Genomic DNA, 21,075 nt, shown 5'->3' on the forward strand with positions numbered 1-21,075 from the left:
TTTGGAGGGACCTCTAGACTGCTGTCTGGATCGGTTGTACTAGTTTACAATCCTACCAACAGTGCAATAGCGTTCCTTTCCCCCACCCCCACATTTGTTGTTTGAATTCACGATGTTGACCAATCTAACCGAGCTGAGACGGAATCTCAGAGTTGTTTTGATCTGCATTTCTTCTATGGCCAGGAATGATGAGCATTTCCTCGTGTGTTTCTTTGCCGTTCTTATCTCTTCTCTCCTTCATACCCTTGTCCATTTAGCGATTGGTTTATTATTAGGGCCTTTGGGTGTAGATTGACGATGATGTCTGCTCGGAGGGCCCCTGCTTCTTTGCCCTTCCTCTCTCTATTCACCGGCCCTCTTGCTATTAGGCTCCACCCCCTCAGACAGATATATTTCAGCCTCCTGGTATTGTACTAAACTGAAATTGATCAAAGAGGTATATATATATTATATATATATATATATGTTTGTATATAACCTCTTTGAGCAATTAGAGTCCTGTATTTATAGTAATTATATGTGAATTATATATTCATACCCACCAAATATAAATTATAATTACAATTAGTATTAATGATATAGGTTATAATCATATTAACATAATCATATGTAATTATATATAGTATATATATTATATGTACATGCAAGTTTCACTTTCCCCATCTATTCACTGGTTGTAGGGCCTCTATGGCTCTTGCCATAACTTGGCTATAGTGAATAATGAAGCAATGAACATGGTTGTGCTGGTATCTCAATAAAGATATATATTTTTTCTTTTTTTGTGCCAGTCAGGGCCTGGGCGCTGTCCCTGAGCCCTTTTGCTCAAGGCTAGTACTCTACCAATTTGCACCACAGCTCCACTTCCAGTTTTCTGGTGGGCACTTGGAGATGAGTCTCATGGACTTACCTGATCCTCAGATCTTTGCCCCCCCCCCCCCAGTAGCTAGCATAGGACAGGCATGAGCCACCAGCATTGAGCTCTCAATTCTTACAAGAAAAGCTCAGTACCTTCCTGTCATGAGCTCATTTTCCCCTGTCCAATATGACTGAGAAGAAAAATGGCCACCTCACCCTGCGTTTCAGCCTGACGTGGGCATTCCACAGACATGAAGCAGACTGGGGGTGACTCATTTCCACGGGGTTCTACCTGTAGGAATTATGAGGTAGCACCCTCCAGCCTGGACAGGACGGTCACAAGGGCCCCAGTACCCCTAGAAAAATATAGATCACCCCAACACCTCTTGGGGTTGGTTGGTTTTCTAGAACTCACAGTGCTTCTGAGACCAGGGTGGAGGAACTAGGATGTCTCGATTTTCAAGGAAATAGATGCCTCTAAAGCAGTTTACCGATCAAAGCACGAGGAGGAGCATTGGAATAGTGTATATGCTCCTTAGGTCAATAAGAAATCAGACCGCACTTGTTTGCCAAGCAGGGTTGCAATTGGAGCCCTTGAATACTACCCACGATTCTCTTCCCTTTTGTCAGCTCTTGGTGCTTGGGTTTGAACTCACAGCCTGGGGCACTGTCCCTTAGCTTTATCTCGGAGTAGCAAGGATGACAGGTGTGAGCCACCGGTACCCGGCTACTTTTTGATACATACATACATATATATATATATATATATATATATATATATATATATATATATTTGATCAGTTAAATGAAGGGAAAGAATATTAAGTTTTTGAGTTCCTGTGTGGAGTTACCTGAACTCTTTTGAGGACAATGAGGAGGAGAGAAAAATCCTGCAGGAGATGGTTGGGACAAGGGCTGGGAAAGATGTCTTTGCCCACTAGCCCCTGCCTTATCAGAGCTCCCATTCAGTATCGGGGTTCAGCTCGACTCTTGCTTCCTGCTCTCAGGTTTCAGGAGGAATCAGAGGCCCGAGAACAAACAAGGCGGGGAAGCAGGTTTCTGTTTGACTAGCTGTCGGCCTGCTTGGCCTTCTGCCACATGGGAGCATGTATTCCACATCTAAACCACAGGTCTGCCTGTTCATGTGTGTGCGCGCCGGGCCTGGGGCTTGAACTCGGGGTCTGGGGGTGCTGTGTCCACGTTTTCTCTCAAAGCTGGCCCTCTACCATTGTCGCCACAGCCCCACTTAGAGCTTGTTTTTGGTGGTGAAGTGGAGATAAAGAGTTTCACAGACTTTCCTGCCCAGGCTGGCTTTGAACCGTGATCCTCAGACCTCAGCCTCCTGAGTAGCAAGGATGACAGGCGTGAGCCACCGATGCCTGGTCTCTCCTCGGTCTCCTCACTTAAGTTTGATGCACAGCAAGCTGGCCGGTGATTCCAAGCATCATCTGGCTGGAAATATTTTTGGGGGACTGGGAAGGATGGGGCTGAGATTTGGTCCCTGGGGGGGGGGGGCAGGCGGGCAGAAGGGAGGGAGGCCCAGGCAGTGGGGGGACCAAGCCGTGTTGGACGAGGCCAATCCTTGACGAAGTGCTTCCATTCATTGGCTGAGCAGCCTACATCCCTCATTCATTCACCAGCAGCCGGGGTCTAAATTGCAGAACCAATTAACAGCACTAATAGCCCTGGCCGGCATTAATCTGGGAGACAAAAGCCAAGGAAGTGGAGGAACTATTAGCAAATCAAGCCACCCCCATCCCTGGTTTATGGGGGGAGGAGTCCCCCGGTTGTCTGTCAGGCACCATTGTGTTCTGACTGCAATTACAGCTCTCATTTAAACATGATTAAGTGGTTATAATTATTTTTCAATTAAAACTTCTATCTCCCATTTATGCAACATTTCAGACTTCAATTAAACTTCTTTTGAAAAGTGCCGCTGAACCAAAAAAAAAAAAAATCATCTTCCTCCTCTTTTCTTTTCTTTTTTTTTTTAACTGTGAAAACCTTCCACGAACCCACATAGGGTTTTGTTGTTTTTTTTATGTCCAAGCCTTCAGAAATCCCACTGAGTTTGGGCAGTGGGATGGACAAGGAACAAAAACTTGTGGGTACCCCCAGCCTCACTGCGGTGGGCCAGACATTGTTCTAGACTCTTTCCTGGGAAGCCCAAGAAATCTGAAACTAAAGAGCTGCTACTGGAGCGTCAGTCTTGACGGTAGCAGAGGGCAAGTGGGGCTGTGGCTCAGGTGGTAGAGCGCTGGCCTTGCAGAAAACACCCATGGGAGAGCTTGGAGGCCCTGAGTTCAAGCCCCAAGACATTCCCCCCCCCCCCCCACAGTAAAAGTTCTAGAATAATTTCTGGACGCCACTGGTGCCATCCTAACTACTCAGGAGGCTGAGATCTGGGCTGGCTTTGAGCCACAATCCTCAAATCTCAGCCTCTTGAGTAGCTAGGATGACCAGCGTGAGCCACCAGAGCCCGGCTAGCCCCTTATATTTTTTGTTGTCCATACAATATTTGTTCAGACCAAATACGGTGGTGCATGCCTATAATCCCAGCCCTTGAGAGAGCGAGTCAGAGGCCAAGCTGGACTACAGAAAGCTATATTGTCTCCAAAAAGGAAAAAAAAAAGTTAATTGTAGAAGAATAGATAATTTGGTAAATAAATCTAAGCAAAAAAAAAAAAAATCTCAAAAACTCCAAATCATCTACCTCGGTTGAACATTTTATGTACGGCTTTGTAGAATGAAAGTTTGATTTCTAATTATAATTAAGTTTGATTTAAAAAAATACTTGGTGCAAAGGAAGATCACGTGATGTCTGGCTGTGTCCTGTTGCCCTACCCGTCGCCCACAGAATCAACCACGGCACCCCAGTTAATTCCAGAAATCCCTCCTGTCTCTCTTACTATGTTTATTGTTGTTGTGGCCGTGTCTCACTACATGGAAATAACTGCCTAAGTTTGCCCTTCATCTATCCACGAGGAAGCCCATTTCTCCCGCTGCCCAGTCCGCCGACAGCAACCAGTGCCGCCTACTGAATTTCCTTGCCAATCGAGGGCAAGGACATAAATAAAATGCGGCCGGCCCATCTGTCCCCCTTGATAACAAAGACGCGACCAAGGAAAAAGGAGGCTTTGACACAATAGAGCCCCACTATCTAATTAAAGGGGTTAATTCCCAGCTAGCGATGGAATATGACCATGGAAGAGAGCCGAGGCCTGCAGAAGGATTGGGAGAGAGCCCCCATGTTAACACCCTGCGAACTCACGTGTGTGTGTGTGTGTGTGTGTGTGTACATGTATATATTTATTCCTCATGGTAATGATGGATATTCATAATATTAGCTCCTTATTGTTCTTGCCTCAAATGCAGACCTTGATTGAATCAGACACCAGCATATCCACCCAGTAGTTCATCTGAAGCAGAATTTCTTTTCTCTTTGTGCCAGCACTGGGTCTCTCTTCATTTCTTCCTGTAATGGCTGGGTCTCCACCACTTGAGCTACACCACCAGTTGTGGTGTTTCTCCCACTTCCCCCCCGCCCCGCCCTCCAAGCAGTTGGAAATATTTGTTGGCCTGGGCTGCATTTGAACTGGGATTCTTCTCACATCTAGGCCTCCTGAGTAGCTAGGGAGATAGGTGTGAGCCACTAGTGCAAAGCTAAGAACATATTTCTGGTAGGCTGCAAATAATAATTAGCAAGGCCGGGTGCCCGTGGCTCACGCCTGTCATCCTACCTACCCAGGAGGCTGAGATCTGAGGATCTCGGTTCAAAGCCAGCCCGGGTAGAAAAGTCCTTGTGAGTTTCTTATCTCCAATGAACCACCAGAAAACTAGAGGTGGAACTGTGGCAGAGCAGAGTGGTAGAGCACTAGCCTGAGTAAAAAGAGCTCCGAGGCAGTGCCCAGGCCCTGAGTTCAAGCCCCACTGACCAAAAAAAAAAAAAAAAAAAAAAAAACCAAGGAAAAAAAAAGGGAAGTAGAACTTTGATTGAAAGATACTTAAGCCAAATATATACCTAATATATTATTATATAGTGATGTAATAATGTTATGTAATATACCTAAGTTACGTAATATACCTAATATATTATTATATATTGATATAATAATGTTATGGCTATAACGTATCATATATAATACTTATATTGCATACTACATATAATAATATATGTATACATAAATATTCACTAACATTTTATTGTTGAGTAATAACAAGTCTGTGAGGGCTGATATGTTTGTTATCTGCTTTAAAAAGGCCTAATATTATTATTTACTATTATTATTAATATTACTAGTCCTGGGGCTTGGACTCAGGGCCTGAGCACTGTCCCTGGCTTCTTTTTGCTTCAGGCGAGCACTCTGCCACTTGAGCCACAGCACCACTTCTGGATTTTTCTGTGTATGTGCTACTGAGGAATCGAACCCGGGGCTTCATGTATACCAGGGGAGCACTCCGCCACTAAGCCACATTCCCAGCCCTAGGCAAATATCACAATCTGTGACCCAGGCTAATAAATACCAAGGCCACGGCTCCCGGGTGAGGGGAAGAGCACATCCCACAATCACCACCAGGGGGCAGGAGCTGCTCACCGATGATGCCGGGGAACTCCTCCCGCCCTCAGACCCAGCGCTCCGGAGGCTGAGTGCTGCATACTCACTGGAAGGACAGACGGGGAAACTGAGTCTTGGGGAGGGAGCATGATTCTCTCCGGACCCCACGAGAGATGAACGAGTGGCAGGTTTGAGACTGGAACCCAGCCTCCCAGTTCGGAGTCCCGGGGCTTGAACTCAGGGCCTGGACGCTGTCCCTGAGCTTTTCCACTCAAGGCTGGCGCTCTACCACTTGAGCCACGGCGCCGTTTCTGACTTCTTGGTGGTTCATTGGAGATAAGAGCCTCCCGGACTTTCCCAGCCTGGGCTGGTTTTGAACGGTGACCCTCGGATCTGAGCCTCCTGTGTAGCTGGGGTGACAGGCATGAACCAGGGCACTGCCTTTCCACCGTTCTCCCCGAATCTCCTCTTCCTCTTCCCTCCTTCCTCCCCCCCCCTCCTTCTCTTCCTGAATTTATTGACTCCCTTGTGTCAGGAGATTACACTTGACCAAGACATAAGGACGGAGTCTGTGTTCTTGGGCAGTTCAAGTCCATGAAGGAATGGAAGGAAATCAACATGGGTTCGCTGAGGGAGTGCCAAGAGCCAAGAGCCGTGTGGGTATGCGGGCGCTGCGTGGCGGGGACCGCGGTGTGAGATGGGGTTGCTCTGACCACGGATAGCTGGGAAGAACGTCCCATCCGTTTTCAGTGCTTCAGTTCCCGAAGCCCGGATGTTATTATTACTTCCTATCTTGGGAAGTGGTCTGGGTATTTATTCTTCGTGAATATGCTGGGCCCCTGGTCTGAGGCAGCTGAGCACCTGCGGCTGGGGGTGGTTGCTTAGGCCTGCGATCTGGAACAATCTCCTGTGGAGACTTGAGACACAGCAGGGGGTGGGGCCGTGTTTGCTTGTGGAGTCTTTTGTTTTTAATTTTAATTACTAATTATTATTTTTTTTCTGGCAGCCCTGCAGATTGAACCCCGGACCTCTGTCCCCCGCCAGGCAGTGGCCTCTCCGGCACGAGTTCCAGACATTTAGCTCAATTTCTTTTTCTTTCTTTCTTTTTTGTTTTGTTTTGACAGTCTGGGTCTTGAACTCAGGTCCTGAGCACTGTCCCTGGATTCTTTTTGCTCAAGGCTAGCACTCTGCCACTTGAGCCACAGCACCACTTCCAGCTTTTTCTATATCTGTGGTGCTGAGGAATCGAACCCAGGGCTTCATGTATATGTGGTGAGTACTCTACCACTAGGCCACATTCCCAGCCCCTAGCTCAATTTCCCTGTTTCAGGAGAACTCAGAAACACAACCATGATGGCTACTTGGACCCCCTGTTCCTTACAAATACCTGATACAGTAACACTTGAGCAAGGGATGGGTGGCTGGGCAGAGGCTATTTTAGTCCTGTTTAAAGCCACGTTATTTACAGAGCATCTTTGGCGATAATTTCCTTGGCCCAAACTCACCTCTTGATGGCGTAGAGCTAAGTAGAATCTGAGATGGGAGGAAGCACACGGGTTTCTCTTGCAGAGTGACATCTGAGAATCAAGTCACGTCCATCCTCAAGATGGTAGACAGCAGGGCCTTGGAGGGGGTGGTGAGGGCTGATGGGAGGGGAGGGAGGCAGAGGGTGGGTAAATCGAGACAGAGCATGAATACTTTCACACCCTCTTCCCGCCACTTCCCATGCAGTCAGTTCCCATGTAAGTCAGCTGATGGCCGGCTTTGGGGGACATGATGTCCACTGGTCCTGGTGTGTGGAACATTTACCTCCACTAGTTCTCCATGCGCCCCATCTGGTGGGGTGGGAACTCTGTCTGTTCCATCTGGAACTCCTTGACCCCCCCCCCTTGGTATTTTGCTTTTCCTGTATCTTCTCCCCACCTCTCCTACCCCAAGGGACAAGGCCCTTCCCCCTTACCATTTCTCCTTCCAACTTCTCAAAAGAACCCCCCCCCCCAACCTCCCCAAGTTTGGTTGATTAGTTGAGATATAAACCATTCTGGCTTGGACTTCCTCATACCACCCTACCATCCAGGCTGCCCCTGGGGGCAAAGATGCGTCTATCTTAATGACCCTTGCTGAAGAGTATTTAAAAAAGGAGGAAGAGGAAGGAGGCCAGCTTTGTCTACAGACCTTAAGACTTATGGCTGGTCCGTTCCCAGCTTTCTTTTCACAAAAAAAAAAAAAAAGGGGTGGGGGATTGTGGGAGGAAAAAAACCCGATGAAATTCATCATTTATGGCGAAATATTAATGTAGCAGCAGGAGATTTCGATGAGGCCATCTATCCAAGGGCATTCAGACTTCAAAGGAGGCATAAACAGGAAATTAATGGTTTGTCAAGTGTAAGAGACAAATAAATGCAAATGTGGCCCTCATTAATATCAAGTGGGTGACTGCTTGGTTTATGGGGTTTGGATTGATTTTTGTCAAAGGCCAATAGATTTATCTGTATCTATATCTATCTCTCTCTATATATTTAAAGTCTTTGGAATTTAGCATGCATACACCCATTATTGCAAGAAATAAAACAGCCTCTCCTCTTCCTCCTCCTCCTTCTCCCCCCCCCATGTTGCTGTACTGAGATAAAGTTTGTGCATTAGGACTGACTTGCACCCTGAAATATGTCCCTTGTAGAACTGGCTATAAACGTCAACCTTTTCCCGCAGCATTAGTTTATGGGGAGAGTGAATTTTAATGGTATCATAATCTCACAGCAATCAATTGCGAGGACAGGAGGAGGAAAACAACAAACAAACAACAACCAACTCCGTTAAGTGGGCTCGCAGCATTTTGAATACACAGAAAGTCTTCTCTTCTTTGGGTCCGGAGATTAAATAGTCTCTCTTTGTGCACATTTCCCCCCACCCCCCACCCCGCTGCTGCTGTGGTGTTTTAGGCTGAGGTAGTGTTAAGCATGTTTAGTTACACAATTTCATTCTTTCACGAACAGGAGAGAGATGGCGTTCTTTCTCTCGAATGAAGGCTGGGGTCAGTGGCTTCTGACGCAGTCTGGGGAAAGAAGGTAGGGGTTGTGGTGACTTTGAGACTCTTTCAGGATGGACAATCAGGTGCACCGAGATGTCTAGCTTTGGGCTTGTCACACTGTCCTGAACGGAGGAATGGAAACACAGGGAAAAGATCTCCGTTTCCATTTTCTGCCGCATTCTCCGCCGGCGAAGGCAGAATGCAGGCAGCCAGGGCCGAGCCACCGTTACGTCGAGCAAGTCTCCTCATGCTGTTCAGACCGTTCGCCTTTGAAGGCCCAGCACTTGGTCTCCTTGAGGAGGTCAAACACGAGCACGAGCCTGGCTAGGCTGTACATACCATGCCAGCGCTGGTGGCTCCCGCCTGTCATCCTAGCTAGCCAAGGAGGCGGGGAGCTGAGGATCTCAGTTCAAAGCCAGCCAGGCAGGAAAGTCTATGAGACTCTTACCTCCAGTGAACCACCAGAAAACTGGAAGTGGTGCTGTGGCTCAAAGTGGTAGAGTGCTAGCCTTGAACAAAAAAGCTCAGGGAGACCACCCAGGCCCTGAGTTCAAGCCCTAGAAACACACACACACACACACACACACACACACACACACACACACACACAGAGTCAGTGGACAGAAAGAGAAAGGTAAGAAAAGTGAATAAATGGCAGGTCATGGGTGTGGGTCTTGCGACTTTTTCCACCCCCCTCCAGTCCTGGGGCTTGAACTCAGGGCCTGAGCCCTGTCCCTGGCTTCTTTGTGCTCAAGGCTAGCACTCTGCCACTTGAGCCACAGCCCCACTTCTGGCTTTTTCTGGGCATGTGGTCCATGAGGAATCGAACCCAGGGCTTCATGTGTGCGAAGCGAGCACGTTACCACTGAGCCACCTTCCCAGTTCCCTGAGTTCTTCACTGAGATGCTAGGTGATGGATGAGAGTCGGTTGGTCCGACTGGAGAGGTAGAAGGGGGACAGCTGCGGTGGGAGATGGTGTCATGAAGGGGTTGGGAAATGACCGAGGTGAAACAAGACAGGGATTCAAGGTCCGGGCTGTAAGCTGTATCATGAATTTCCATTGTAAGTTTTGGATACTCCATCAAATAGCCCATACCCTTCCCTCCAAAAACAAAATTAAAAAAGGCTGTGCGATATAATTCTGCCTCCAGCGATGTGGAGCAGTGGACTTCTCCCCTCTCCGGCCCCCAACATGGCTCCCCAAGTTACAAGGACTGAAGGAAGAGCTAAACAGAAGTACGGCCTCATTAGGCCTACCAATGGGACACGGGGCTATTTTATTTTATTTTTTTGATCTCTGTCTGCATGCTAAGGAAAAGATAAGTGAAAAGTCCCTTTTCATCTTCCCCCATCACACTTTAAAGGCTCGCCCCGTAATGTTCCCACCAACTAAACCACTTTTCATTTCCAACTCTAATCAATTTGTGAATAAATACCCTTTGGAGATGTGAGCCCGCTTTAAATGATGGCTTGCCCATCCACCTTTAATCTATGCTGCTTCGCCCAAGAGAAAATAGGCCCTTGTGTCTTTATTCCTTCCTCTGGCTTCATTTGGGGCAGGACACCTCCTTTTTTTCATATTGTTATGATTATTATGACATAATAACGGTGTTAGTAGGTTGCATAAAAGGTGGCACAAGTTTTGCGAGAAATGAGGGGCTATTCACCCTTGCTACCTTTAATCTCCTCCATTCTCCTCCTTAATGAATATAAATTATCAAAGCCATCTGTGGAAGTCTTTCTATGCTACGATACGGCAGCGCGCGAGATGATTCTCAGGAAGAGCTCTTTGTAAATATTATAATTGGGGGTCTTATCTTTAATCTTTTGTGGCAGGGGAATCAAGGGCAGCGTGAACCTTGTCAGGAAAGGAGGGGGATTTGCCTATTTGGTTAAGTTTTAGGGTGATAGAAATAAAGGTTGGAATCAAGTCGTCTTCCTTTCTGGAAAGTTCTCGAGGGCTTCAAAAGTATAATAGCTGTAAAACTTCTTTGATATTGCTTTTTGCACCCAGAATTGTTTAACCACTTTGATCAGGTGGCAATCCAGTTTGATCCTTTGTCCCAAGTTCAAAAGGACTAAGCGCCACACCCCATCTAGAAAGATGTGGGTGCATCCGGCTAATTGCTCCTAATGAAGCATTTGCTTTTGGGAGCCTTTTAGATGATTGCTACTGTTATTATTGTTATTTTGCAAATGCATTGGTGTCTCACTTCCAGGGAGAGTTGGTAAAGCAGAGCAAATGTAGTTACTCCTCTATCAAAATCCTAAAAGCATATTCAAAGTCAGAGCCCAAACCAAAATAAGCACACCCGAAGGCGGTGTGGGGTGGGATGCATGGACAAAACTTTGAAGAACTTCCGAAAAGGAAAACAAAAAAACCCAAAAAACATCAAACGGAGGAAAAAGGAAACTCAATCTATATTTTAAAAAATGTCTCTCTATATTTTCACCAGCCAGGGAAGTCAGTTGGTAGAGTACTAAAAGAAAAACAACAACAAAAACCATGCTGGGCACTTGTGGCTCACACCTGTCATGCTGGCTACTCAGGAGGCTGACATCTGAGGATGGAGGTTCAAAGCCAGCCGCGGCAGGAAAGTCCGTGAGACTCTTTACCTTCAATGAACCATCAGAAAACCGGAAATGGTGCTGTGGCTCAAGTGGTAGAGTGCTGGCCTTGAGCAAAAGGAAAAGAAGCTAAGGGATAGTGCCCAGGCCCTGAGTTCAAGCCCCAGGACTGGCACACACGCGCGCGCGCACACACACACACACACACACACACACACAAATGAAGGGAAATGTGACATAGTCTACAGAAGGCCTAGATGTTTGCTTTTGGGCATTCATTAGACTCCGTTGTTTAAGGCCATCCTGTAAGAACGTGGCCGCGCTTCCCTGAACTGGCTTCCTTCCAAGGAAATGAATAATCTTATTTCAGGCTCTTCTCCCTTCTCTTAGCTGTTGGCTTCTATGCAAGGCCACTGGTGTTCCTCTCTCTCTCTCTCTCTCTCCCTTTCTCTCTCTGAATTACAAGGTGGCCCAGGCCTCCCGTATCGCAACGATGGAGCATTCTTTCATTTAAAAATCGCCTCTTATGAGCATTATTCTCTGTTCTAAAAAGACTGCATTGTTTCACTCCCGTTCCACAATCCCGTGTTCAAGGCCGCTAGTTAGGCTATTATTCTGACAGACAATCTTTTCATACATATAAAAATATATATGTATTTTTTTCCTCCCAATCAGTCTCAGTTCAAGGACTGGCATTCTTCATGTCCCCCCCCCAATAAGTTTTGCCATTTCTTCTCATGCAAACACTTCCTGCGTGGCCTCCTTCCCTTGGCACCTCCTATGTATTCAGCTCCTCAGAACACAGCACTGTGTGCAGTGTAGGCCAGCCTGGTGGACGGTGGGTTTCCTCTGGGGGGAGATCATGATAATGAGGGCTTAAAATACTTCCTGAAGATCAGCAACCCATTGGCTAAAGTTTATGAACTGATTTTGTTTTGTCCGGTTCTGGGGCTTGAACTCAGGGCCTGGACACTGTCCGTGAGCTCTTCAGCTCACGGCTAGCGCTCTACCACTTGAGCCACAGAGCCACTTCTGCTTTTGTGGTGGTCAACCAGAGATAAGAGTCTCATGGACTTTCCTGCCTGGGCTGGCTTTGAACCGTGATCTTCAGATCTCAGCCTCCTGAGTTAAGTAGGATGACTGGCATGAGCCGTTGGCATCTGGATTAATGCATTTTTTACTTGGAAATATTTTAAATTATGATGATTTCACCCCAGGGTAGGGTAGCATCTGTAGATTGAGGTTAGGGAAGCACCAAGACTTCATATGTAAAAGGAGAACTTCCCTTCTTTCTGCACCCTCTTCCCTCATGCCAACCCTAAGGCATAGTGTTTGACATCAAAATTCATATCTCCCCAACCATTTCCTTCCTAGCTGTGAGAGCCTGCAGATTTACCCACCCTCTCTGGGCCTCACTGTCCCCAGTTAGGGAATGGAGGGAAAAGAATGAGGCTGCAGGACCTTCTAGACACACCTCAGCCTTCTTTCACGCCTTTTAAAGTCTTGAGAAAGGTGTGGGAAAAAATATTTCAAAGGCTTAGGAAGAGTATGAGAAGGAAAGGAAGATCAGAATCTGCTGAGAACAGATGGTGCCGGAGAGAACTCCATGGTGAAACCAGAGTCTTAAGAGGAAAGAAAGAAATGGCTCTCAGGAAATGGAGACGGTCGGAGAGATAGCATCAAGGGGTTCAAAGGATGAAGGCACCACCTCCAGGACTATACATGGAAATAATTGGCATGGCCGGGCACCGGTCCCTGACGCCTGCCATCCTAGCTACTCAGGAGGCTGGAGATCTGAGGATCACAGTTCAAAGTCAGCCCCAGGCAGGGAAATCCATGCCACTCATCTGAGATGTGGCTCAGAAGGTAGAGTGCTAGCCAATGAGTGAAAGCCTCAGCGACCAACGTCACGACCCATGCTCGGTCCGATCCATCATCAATGAATTAATGAAGGAAGAGGAGGAGGAGGGATTTGAGGTTTCTGGAGGCCTGCATTGCTGAAGTAGGCAAGAGGGCGCATTTATAACAAGCAAGTGGGGCCCTGCATTGTGAGTGTGCAGGCTGATAAATCCATGGCATGCTGCAGGGCAGGGCTGGATGATTTCTGCCTTCTGGGAGGAAGGGGTTTAGCTGTACCCAGGCAGGGCCATGGGGAACACTGCAGAGCTTGGAGATCTTGCTGGGGAAAAGGGGCTGCTCCATGCCCATCACCATTCCCAAAGACCTTCCCACGAAATGAGTAACTGGGTTTCCACTCTAGGGCCGAGAGCCATGGAAGAAGGAAAAAATATCAGAATAGCTCTGTGGCAAAAGGGTTTGAATGGAAAAGGAGGGTGTATGCATCTGTCAGGAGCAATGGGAATTGTGACAGGAAAACTCGTAACTCACTGAGTAGGATCCAATTGTGTGTGTGTGTGTGTGTGTGTGTGTGTGTGTGTGTGTGCCACTACTTGGAGCTTTGCATTCTTGTGTAGTGTTCTTTTGTTTCGCTGGTCCCAGGGCTTGAACGCAGGGCCCGGGCGCTGTCCCTGAGCTTTTGTATGCAAGGCTAGCGCTCTACCACTTGGAGCCACAGCACCACTTCCAGTTTTCTGGCACTTCCATGGAGATCAGAGTCCCACGAACTTTCCTGCCCAGGCTGGCTTTGAACCACGATCCTCAGATCTCGGCCTCCTGAGTAGCCAGGATGACAGGCACGAGCCACTGCTGCCGGACTGGGATGAGAGAGACATTTTCTTTCATGATTACTTAGGTATTGGGAGGGAAAAATATTCCTCAGATGGGCTACATCCATGCCAATCAAAGGAGACAGGTGACGCTTGGCCCTGCCCAGGTCCAGGAGACGCTGATTTCTGCCCATCCACCCCAGCAGGGGCTGCGGCTCCTCACGGGGGAGGTTGCACCCCTGCCTGCCAGGCCTATCTGTGGGCATCTTGTGTTCTGTCTCACAGTGGGCAAGGTTGAAAGAAGTGCCATCGAATATCCCTTGCCTCTTCCCCATCTTGGCGCTTGCCCCTCGCTTAGAGCCTCTTGGATAAAAGAAAAAAGAAAAAGCAAAAAAATGAAAAGCTGGCGGCTTTCCTTTCCCTCCCATCTGCTCCCCTGTCCTCCCGCATTGTCCCTTGCTGGTCGGCCTCGTCTGTGTGTGTGTGTGTGCGTGTGTGTGTGTGTGTGTGTGTGTGGCACAAGGACATGAACAAGACCATCTTCCCCTTCTCCAGCCATTGTCACTAATTGAAATGGGGACCTGGACAAGGCTCCGGAAGAAAAGCGTATTGTGGGTGGCCTCGATGGGGGAAAATGAATCACCTAAAGTATATAGGTTTCCGGGGAATCTCCAGGCCAACCTCACTCTTTATTCCACTCAACCTCGTCTAATTGTCGTTCCCCCCCCCCCACCGCCTCCACCCCCGAAATCGTTCATCTGTTTCATAATGGAGCCGCCATAATGGAAGTGTTGTGCCATCATTGAAAAGTTTATTCAAGGCTCGTTCCTGAAAGCCCAGTTATAATGCACTGAGAATTTGGGGCGGGGGGGGGGGGGAGGGGGTTGCTGGGGCGTTAATGGAATTGGCTCTCATTGAAACGGCACAGGGAAAACAAATTCCCCTCACATGGATCTGTGTAAAGATGCTTGCTGTCGGAAGTTGGATTTTATTTATTTATTTATTTGGCATTTGGCAGATGCAAAGCGCTGTTAAACAACAGGAAGAAATCCCCAGCCTTGGTGTCAGTCACCACCGCCCCCCCCCCAACTGCACCAAGTGGGTCCGATCGGCCCGGCCTAGAAATCCTCGAGTTTCCTTCCCCCCCTTGCAACCCCATCTCCTGGAAGAGAATATTACACTCATTTCCTCAACGCAGGAAACGGGGAAGCAAGGACGTTTCACGACTGCAGAAAAGAAGTTTCTCGATTCATTTCTGCCATCAGAAAGCCTAGTCAGTTAGGTTGGTTCATTTCTTCACTCACTGTGAAAACCCCACCGTTTTCTGCTCCCGGAGCCAATGGCAAAATGATAACCGGTGGAAATGTAAAGCTTGAGGAAACTTTCCAAGTCGAAGGCCACAAAAGGATGAGAGGGGAGAAAAATGCTTTGAATTGGAGATGGAGGAGTGGGGTTTGGAGTGTCTCCCGCCCCTCCTCTTAGCTGTACTTTCCAGAGACTTCTTCCTTGTGTTGTCAGGCAGTAAATGTAAGAATGATGTTCTGTGCATCTTTTCATGTTCCCACATAGCATTTGCTACCCAGAGTCCCATCCGTGGGCTAACTTGGCTCTTTCTTCTCTCCACGATAATAAAGAAGCCAGCTGGGCACCGGTGGCTTGCGCCTGTCATCCCAGCTACTCAGGAGGCTGAGATACGAGGAGCGTGGTTCAAAGCCAGCCCCGGCTCGAGACTCTTCATCTCCAATAAACCGCCAGAAAACCAGAAGTGGCGCTGTGGCTCCAAGCGGTAGAGCACTAGCTTTGAGCAAAAAGAGTTCAGGGACAATGCCCAGGCCTTGAGTTCAAGTCCCACGGCTGACCAAAAAAAAAAAAAAAAAAAGAAAGAAAAAGTAAGAAGTGTCTGGTGGATTAAAGATGGCGGCCTAGTCTTAGTGCTGTTCGGGGAGGTGATGAGGTCTGAGGCCTCTCTGCCAGCAGACGTGGTGGTGGAAGGGAGTTCCTACAAGTTTGTTCCCAGACCAGAGGAGCAGCCGCCATGCTGGGAATGCCAGCTACCTGGTAGGCGCCTTGGCCCATCGTCCTCAGTGAGTCCATCTTTCTGTGGATCTACTCTCTTGGTGCCCCGCGTTTAGTCACGGGGCCTTGGCGGTGACTCCTGCTGCCGTGAGAAGCCGCGTGGGGAGAGTTTTCTGCTTCAAGGAAAAAAGTGTAATAGTTATCTATAACATAGGTGTAATATATGTCACATAATGTATGTGTTGCCTACATTATATGTGCGTGTCATAGGTGTATATGTCACATATATGTTACATATGGACCTTTTAGAAGTGATATGTATATGTGTTACATATACTTGTTCTATATTATATAATATCTAGTATATATTACTACATATATAACATATATTATGCTATGTATTACATACATGTAGATACACATGTCACACATATATACACACAAGCACGTTATATATGACACCCATAAACTGTATGCGTGTATGTTCTATGTATACGTTATGTACTAGATGTGAGAATAAGACGTGATCTGTGTGCCGTCCATGTGCTATCTATTATATGTATTCCTTAGAGGTATAGCCCTTGCTCGGAAGGTACATGGCCACACAATGGTGCGTGTGCACATGCCTGAGTGCGTGTGTGTGTGTGTGTGTGTGTGTGTGTGTGGCATGGGTGTCTCTGCTCTTTGCCCGCGTGGCAGAGGTCCGTGTTTCATTACCTCTCCTCAATGGAGCCTTTCTCTGTCTCTTGCCCCTCCGGGTGGGGACTATAGAAAGCGCTGCAGGCAGAGCCCTGAGCTCAGCTTTTGTCCCTCCCTCCCTCCCTCCCTCCCTCCCTCCCTCCCTCCGGCCGAGCCCTGGTGGCCGGCCAGCCAGGCTGGAGGACACGGTGGGAGATGAAGCTCCTGTTATCTCTGCGCCATCGGCCTCGCCCTCCAAGCCCGCCAGGCCCCACTCGGGCCCAGCCGAGCATGAAGGAAACTAATTGTCCCCACTCTCCGCTCTACTGCACCCCCCCCATTCCCTGACACCCCGCTGGTCAGGGGACCCCAGGACCATTCTGTCTAGCAGACAGCAGCCCGTGGCTCCCGTGGCGCTGATACAGTGATTGTTCGTTGTTGTTGTTGTTTTATTATTATTATTATTTTTCTCCCCCAGAGCTGCAGGTGCGGGGAAGGGGAGGCGGGAGGTGCGGGCTGCCGCGGACTGCGTGTTCCCAGTAATTGCAATGGGCATAGGGAAGGAGACTAGATTAATTTAGCTGATGAATAATGCATGACCTCCGGGGCCCCAGCGCTTTATCATTCACATTGCTTGAATCTAAACCACCTCACCCCCCCTCCCTCCCTCCCTCCATTCCCCCCCACCCCAGTGTCGCAGGCTATGGTCCAACAAGTACCAAGGGTGTGCCCTTTGGAGCTGGTGGAAGGCGGTAGGAGGAGTGAAACGTGAGCCAGAGTAAATAAAAATACCCCCCCCTCCACTCACCCCCCTCCCCAAACCCCCCCGCAAGACACACCCCACACCCCACAGGGCTGGATAATGGCTGCGGAACACGCCTAAGATTTACGATGTGAAAAGAAGCCCAGCTTGTCTTTTGTAGCCTGGCACACACACACACACACACACACACACACGCACACGCACACGTACACGCACACATGCACGGATTAAGTACAGCAGGGGCAATTACTCTGTTAGTGGTGTTTGAACTTAACAGCCCAGGAAGGACAGTGTGGGAAGAGGGGAGCCCCAGGCAGGCCGGGGGGGGGGGGCTTGGAGAGGAGCAGGGGGCTTGGCAAGGCCTGTGGAAGGTAGATTGGACGGCCCAATTGTTCTCTTCAATCTCCCCAGTCTTCTTTCACCCAAGGGCCTCTCCGCCCTTGAAGGAAGGGGTGAGGGACAGTTGGGCGTTTCATAAATGGTCCAAGCAACAGGGCAGACGAAGCAGCCCACCTTTCAGGTGCTTGGAGAAAACAGGTGTGACTCAGTGACCCGAAGACAGCGTCTCCCGGGGGGAGTGGAACTTGAAGAAAATGGAGCCGTGGCTCAGTTTTGATAGTTCCTTTGCTTTGCTTTCCTTCCCTTCTTCCCCCTCTCTCCTTTCTTTTCTTTTTTTCCTTCCTTCCTTCCTTCCTTCCTTCCTTCCTTCCTTCCTTCCTTCCTTCCTTCCTTCCTTCCTTCCTTCCTCCCTCCCTCCCTCCCTCCCTCCCTCCCTCCCTCCCTCCCTCCCTCCCTTCATTCCTTGAGTTTTCATGTTTTCTGTCTTCATGGGAGGGAAATGTTACATCTCCTATCAAGAACCATCATTTCAAGAAAACTAGAAGAGGCCCAATTTAAAAGTCTGAGGGGGCGGTGGGAATATGGCCTAGTAGGTAGAGCGCTCGCCTAGCACGCACGAAGCCCTGGGTTCGATTCCTCAGCACCACATATATAGAAAAAGCCAGGAGTGGTGCGGTGGCTCCAGTGGTAGAGTGCTAGCCTTGAGCAAAAAGAAGCTCAGAGACGACAGAGCCCAGGCCCTGAGTTCAAGCCCCAGGACCGGCACCACCACCGCCGCCACCAAAAAAAGCCCCAAGTATCCTATTTAGGCAAACATAGAGGAATCATTTGTCCTGTTAGTCATCGACCTCAGGGGTGAAAAGTCAGATGGACGTTCAGTGTCACAGATGGGTGCCATGGCTACAACCTACAGAGGGCCCAGGAGTGTTCAGAGAGAGAGAGAGAAAGGCCGGTCAGAGGGCTCCATTAGCTAGGGACCAGAAGTCTGGCCAGAAGAAACGGCGACTCCGTTTCACCCACTGAGAGCTGGGTTCCAAAGTCACCTATTGACATCCTGTCTCTCGGTGTCTCTCTTGGGCCCTTCTGTGTCTCTAGACGTAGCTAGCCCAGTGTGAGCGGGGCTCTCCATCCCCAGGCCTCGGTGTTGGCTGGCTGCCCGCCAGTGCGATCATTCCCACACTGAGGGCAAATCGTCACCATCAGGGGGACGGCGGGGGGGGGTGGTGGTGGGGGGGTGGGGGGGTGGGGGGACGGGGAGAGGGGTGATCTGCTTCCTCTGGCAGTGGATCGTTTACAGAGGACTTGGTACGTGGCAGACAGGCAACAGGGAAGGACAAAAACGGGCCTTGCCCGGCCTTAGAGAAGGATGAAGTTCTCCACCAAGCCCAGGTCAAACACATCGTGACCAACATCGGAGACCCCCCTGCCCCGGAAGCTCTTTGCTGCCGAGTCACTGCGGGAATTGGTTCTCTTCAAGGATTCTTTGTCTCCTTTGGGCTGTTCAACACACAGTGGTTTTTGTGCTTTTTATTTTTTATTCCTCTCCACTAGAATGTGAAGGGTGTGTGTGTGTGTGTGTGTGTGTGTGTGTGTGTGTTTGAGGATGGGGGAAACCCCAGTTGTTTGTTTGTTTTTTTTTTCATATTTAAAATCTGGGTTTATCCGGGAAGTTCCTTCTGAAACCCCAGCATTTGTGATTGTATTTTATTTTATTTTATTTTTGCCAGTCCCGGGTCTTGAACTCAGGGCCTGGGCGCTGTCCCTGAGCTTCTTTGTGCTCAAGGCTAGCACTCTACCACTGAGCCACAGCGCCACTTCCGGCTTTTTCTGGTGGTTCGTTGGAGATAAAGAGTCTCATGGACTTTCCTGCCCCGGCTGGCTTTGAACCGCCATCCTCAGATCTCAGCCTCCTGAGTAGCTAGGAGGACAGGCGTGAGCCACCAGTGCCAGGCCTCGTGGCTGTCTTTATCTTCCAGCCTCTGAGAAGATGGAACTATTTAAAGCTTCGAATTCTAGCGGAGGAATCCTTGGGTTCATGTCCTGTCTTTTGCCTGACATAAGCGCAGTCCACCCTTGGCGTGGAGAGATTTGTAGGGAAGGGCGGTGGTCTGCAGCCTGAGAGCTACCCTAGGGTCTGTCCCCTGGTCCCCAGCTGATGGGCAGCAAGCAAAGCAGACAAACCAACCCCCCAAAACCTGCCCACGACTTTGAGTCCAGCACTCTTTCATTTGGGGAGAAAAGTTGCAAGATCAAAGAAGGAGGGGAAAAGAGAGAGAGAGAGAGAGAAAAAAAAATCGCCAACCTGTAATTTTCTGGTATTTATGATGCCATCTTCTTTTACATGCTTACCTAGCATTTTAAGTTCTGTTATTTAACGGGCTAGAAATTCATGAGGCCAAGTATTTATTGCAAGACGCAGATTTTTATGGGCCTAAACCGTGCAGTTGGGAATAGGTATTTTCTTAAAACATAGTGCGACCCTCGAGGAACAGGACTCTAAATCAAATCTCTTACCACCCCCATCCTCCCGACGGACCCCTCGACCCCCTGCACCCGGGAATTCTCCCACCGGAGAAGGGTCAGGGACACTGGGCAGGGAGTATGGCCAGACTTGGTCCTCTCTTCTTTGATTCTTTCGTGAGCGTTCATCTCTCTTGAGCACCACGCTGGGGGTGGGGGGGGGGCAGGAGGCTGGTTGGACACAGTGCACAAATGAACTAGCAATGAGGCTCACACTAACAACAACACTAACGATCATGATAAATACCCGGGCGCTGGTGGCTCACCTGTGTCATCTTAGCTACTCAGGAGGCTGAGATCGGAGGATCGCGGTTCAAAGCCAACCCCGGCAGGAAAGGCCCTGAGACCGCTATCCCCAATGCACCACCAGAAAACCAGAAATGGCGCTGTGGCTCAAAGTGGTAGAGCGCTAGCCTCGAGCACAAAGACTCGCGGACAGCGCCCAGGCCCTGAGTTCAAGTCCTAGTACCGGTCCCAAAGAAGGGCAGAATTAGGTGTGCTTCTATGTCGTTATGTGTTATAGGGGGCTTGCGTCTATTTATATTTGTGTAGGCATTGTGTATATATATACACCTATCCATGGGAGATATATATTATTATACACAAGTGTGACTTGAACGGCAGAGTGCCTGACTAGGCGGTGTGAGACCCAGCATTCGAACTCTGCACCACTAGTTGGGGGCAAGACCGTGGAGATAGCTCAGGGGCTGCGCAAGACCCCAGCTGGACAGCAAGACCCCCCCCCCTCCCCGGTACATGCGTAGAGCCGGCCAGGGCTCAGTGGCTCTTGCACAAGATGGCGACAGGCAGCCTCCTCGCCTTCCTTACCTGGCTGTTGAAAGCCATCTCACCTTGGCCTTCTGCAACAACACCACCACCAACACCAGCTCCGTGTTAATTGCCGCAGCGCCTGGCTTTGTGCACACACACACGAGGAGCGATTATCATCCTCCAGTGGGATTTCCCCGCGCTTCCCAGGCAAACAGACCTGACAGGGCGGATTACAACCCGGAACATGCAGCATTACAAGAAGCGCTAATTACCTCCCTTTCTCTCTTCCCCTCACTGTCAGACAACTATTGAGAC

The sequence above is a fragment of the Perognathus longimembris genome, chromosome 26 (genome assembly GCF_023159225.1).
Source record: "Perognathus longimembris pacificus isolate PPM17 chromosome 26, ASM2315922v1, whole genome shotgun sequence".
In the NCBI taxonomy this organism is placed as follows: Eukaryota; Metazoa; Chordata; class Mammalia; order Rodentia; family Heteromyidae; genus Perognathus; species Perognathus longimembris.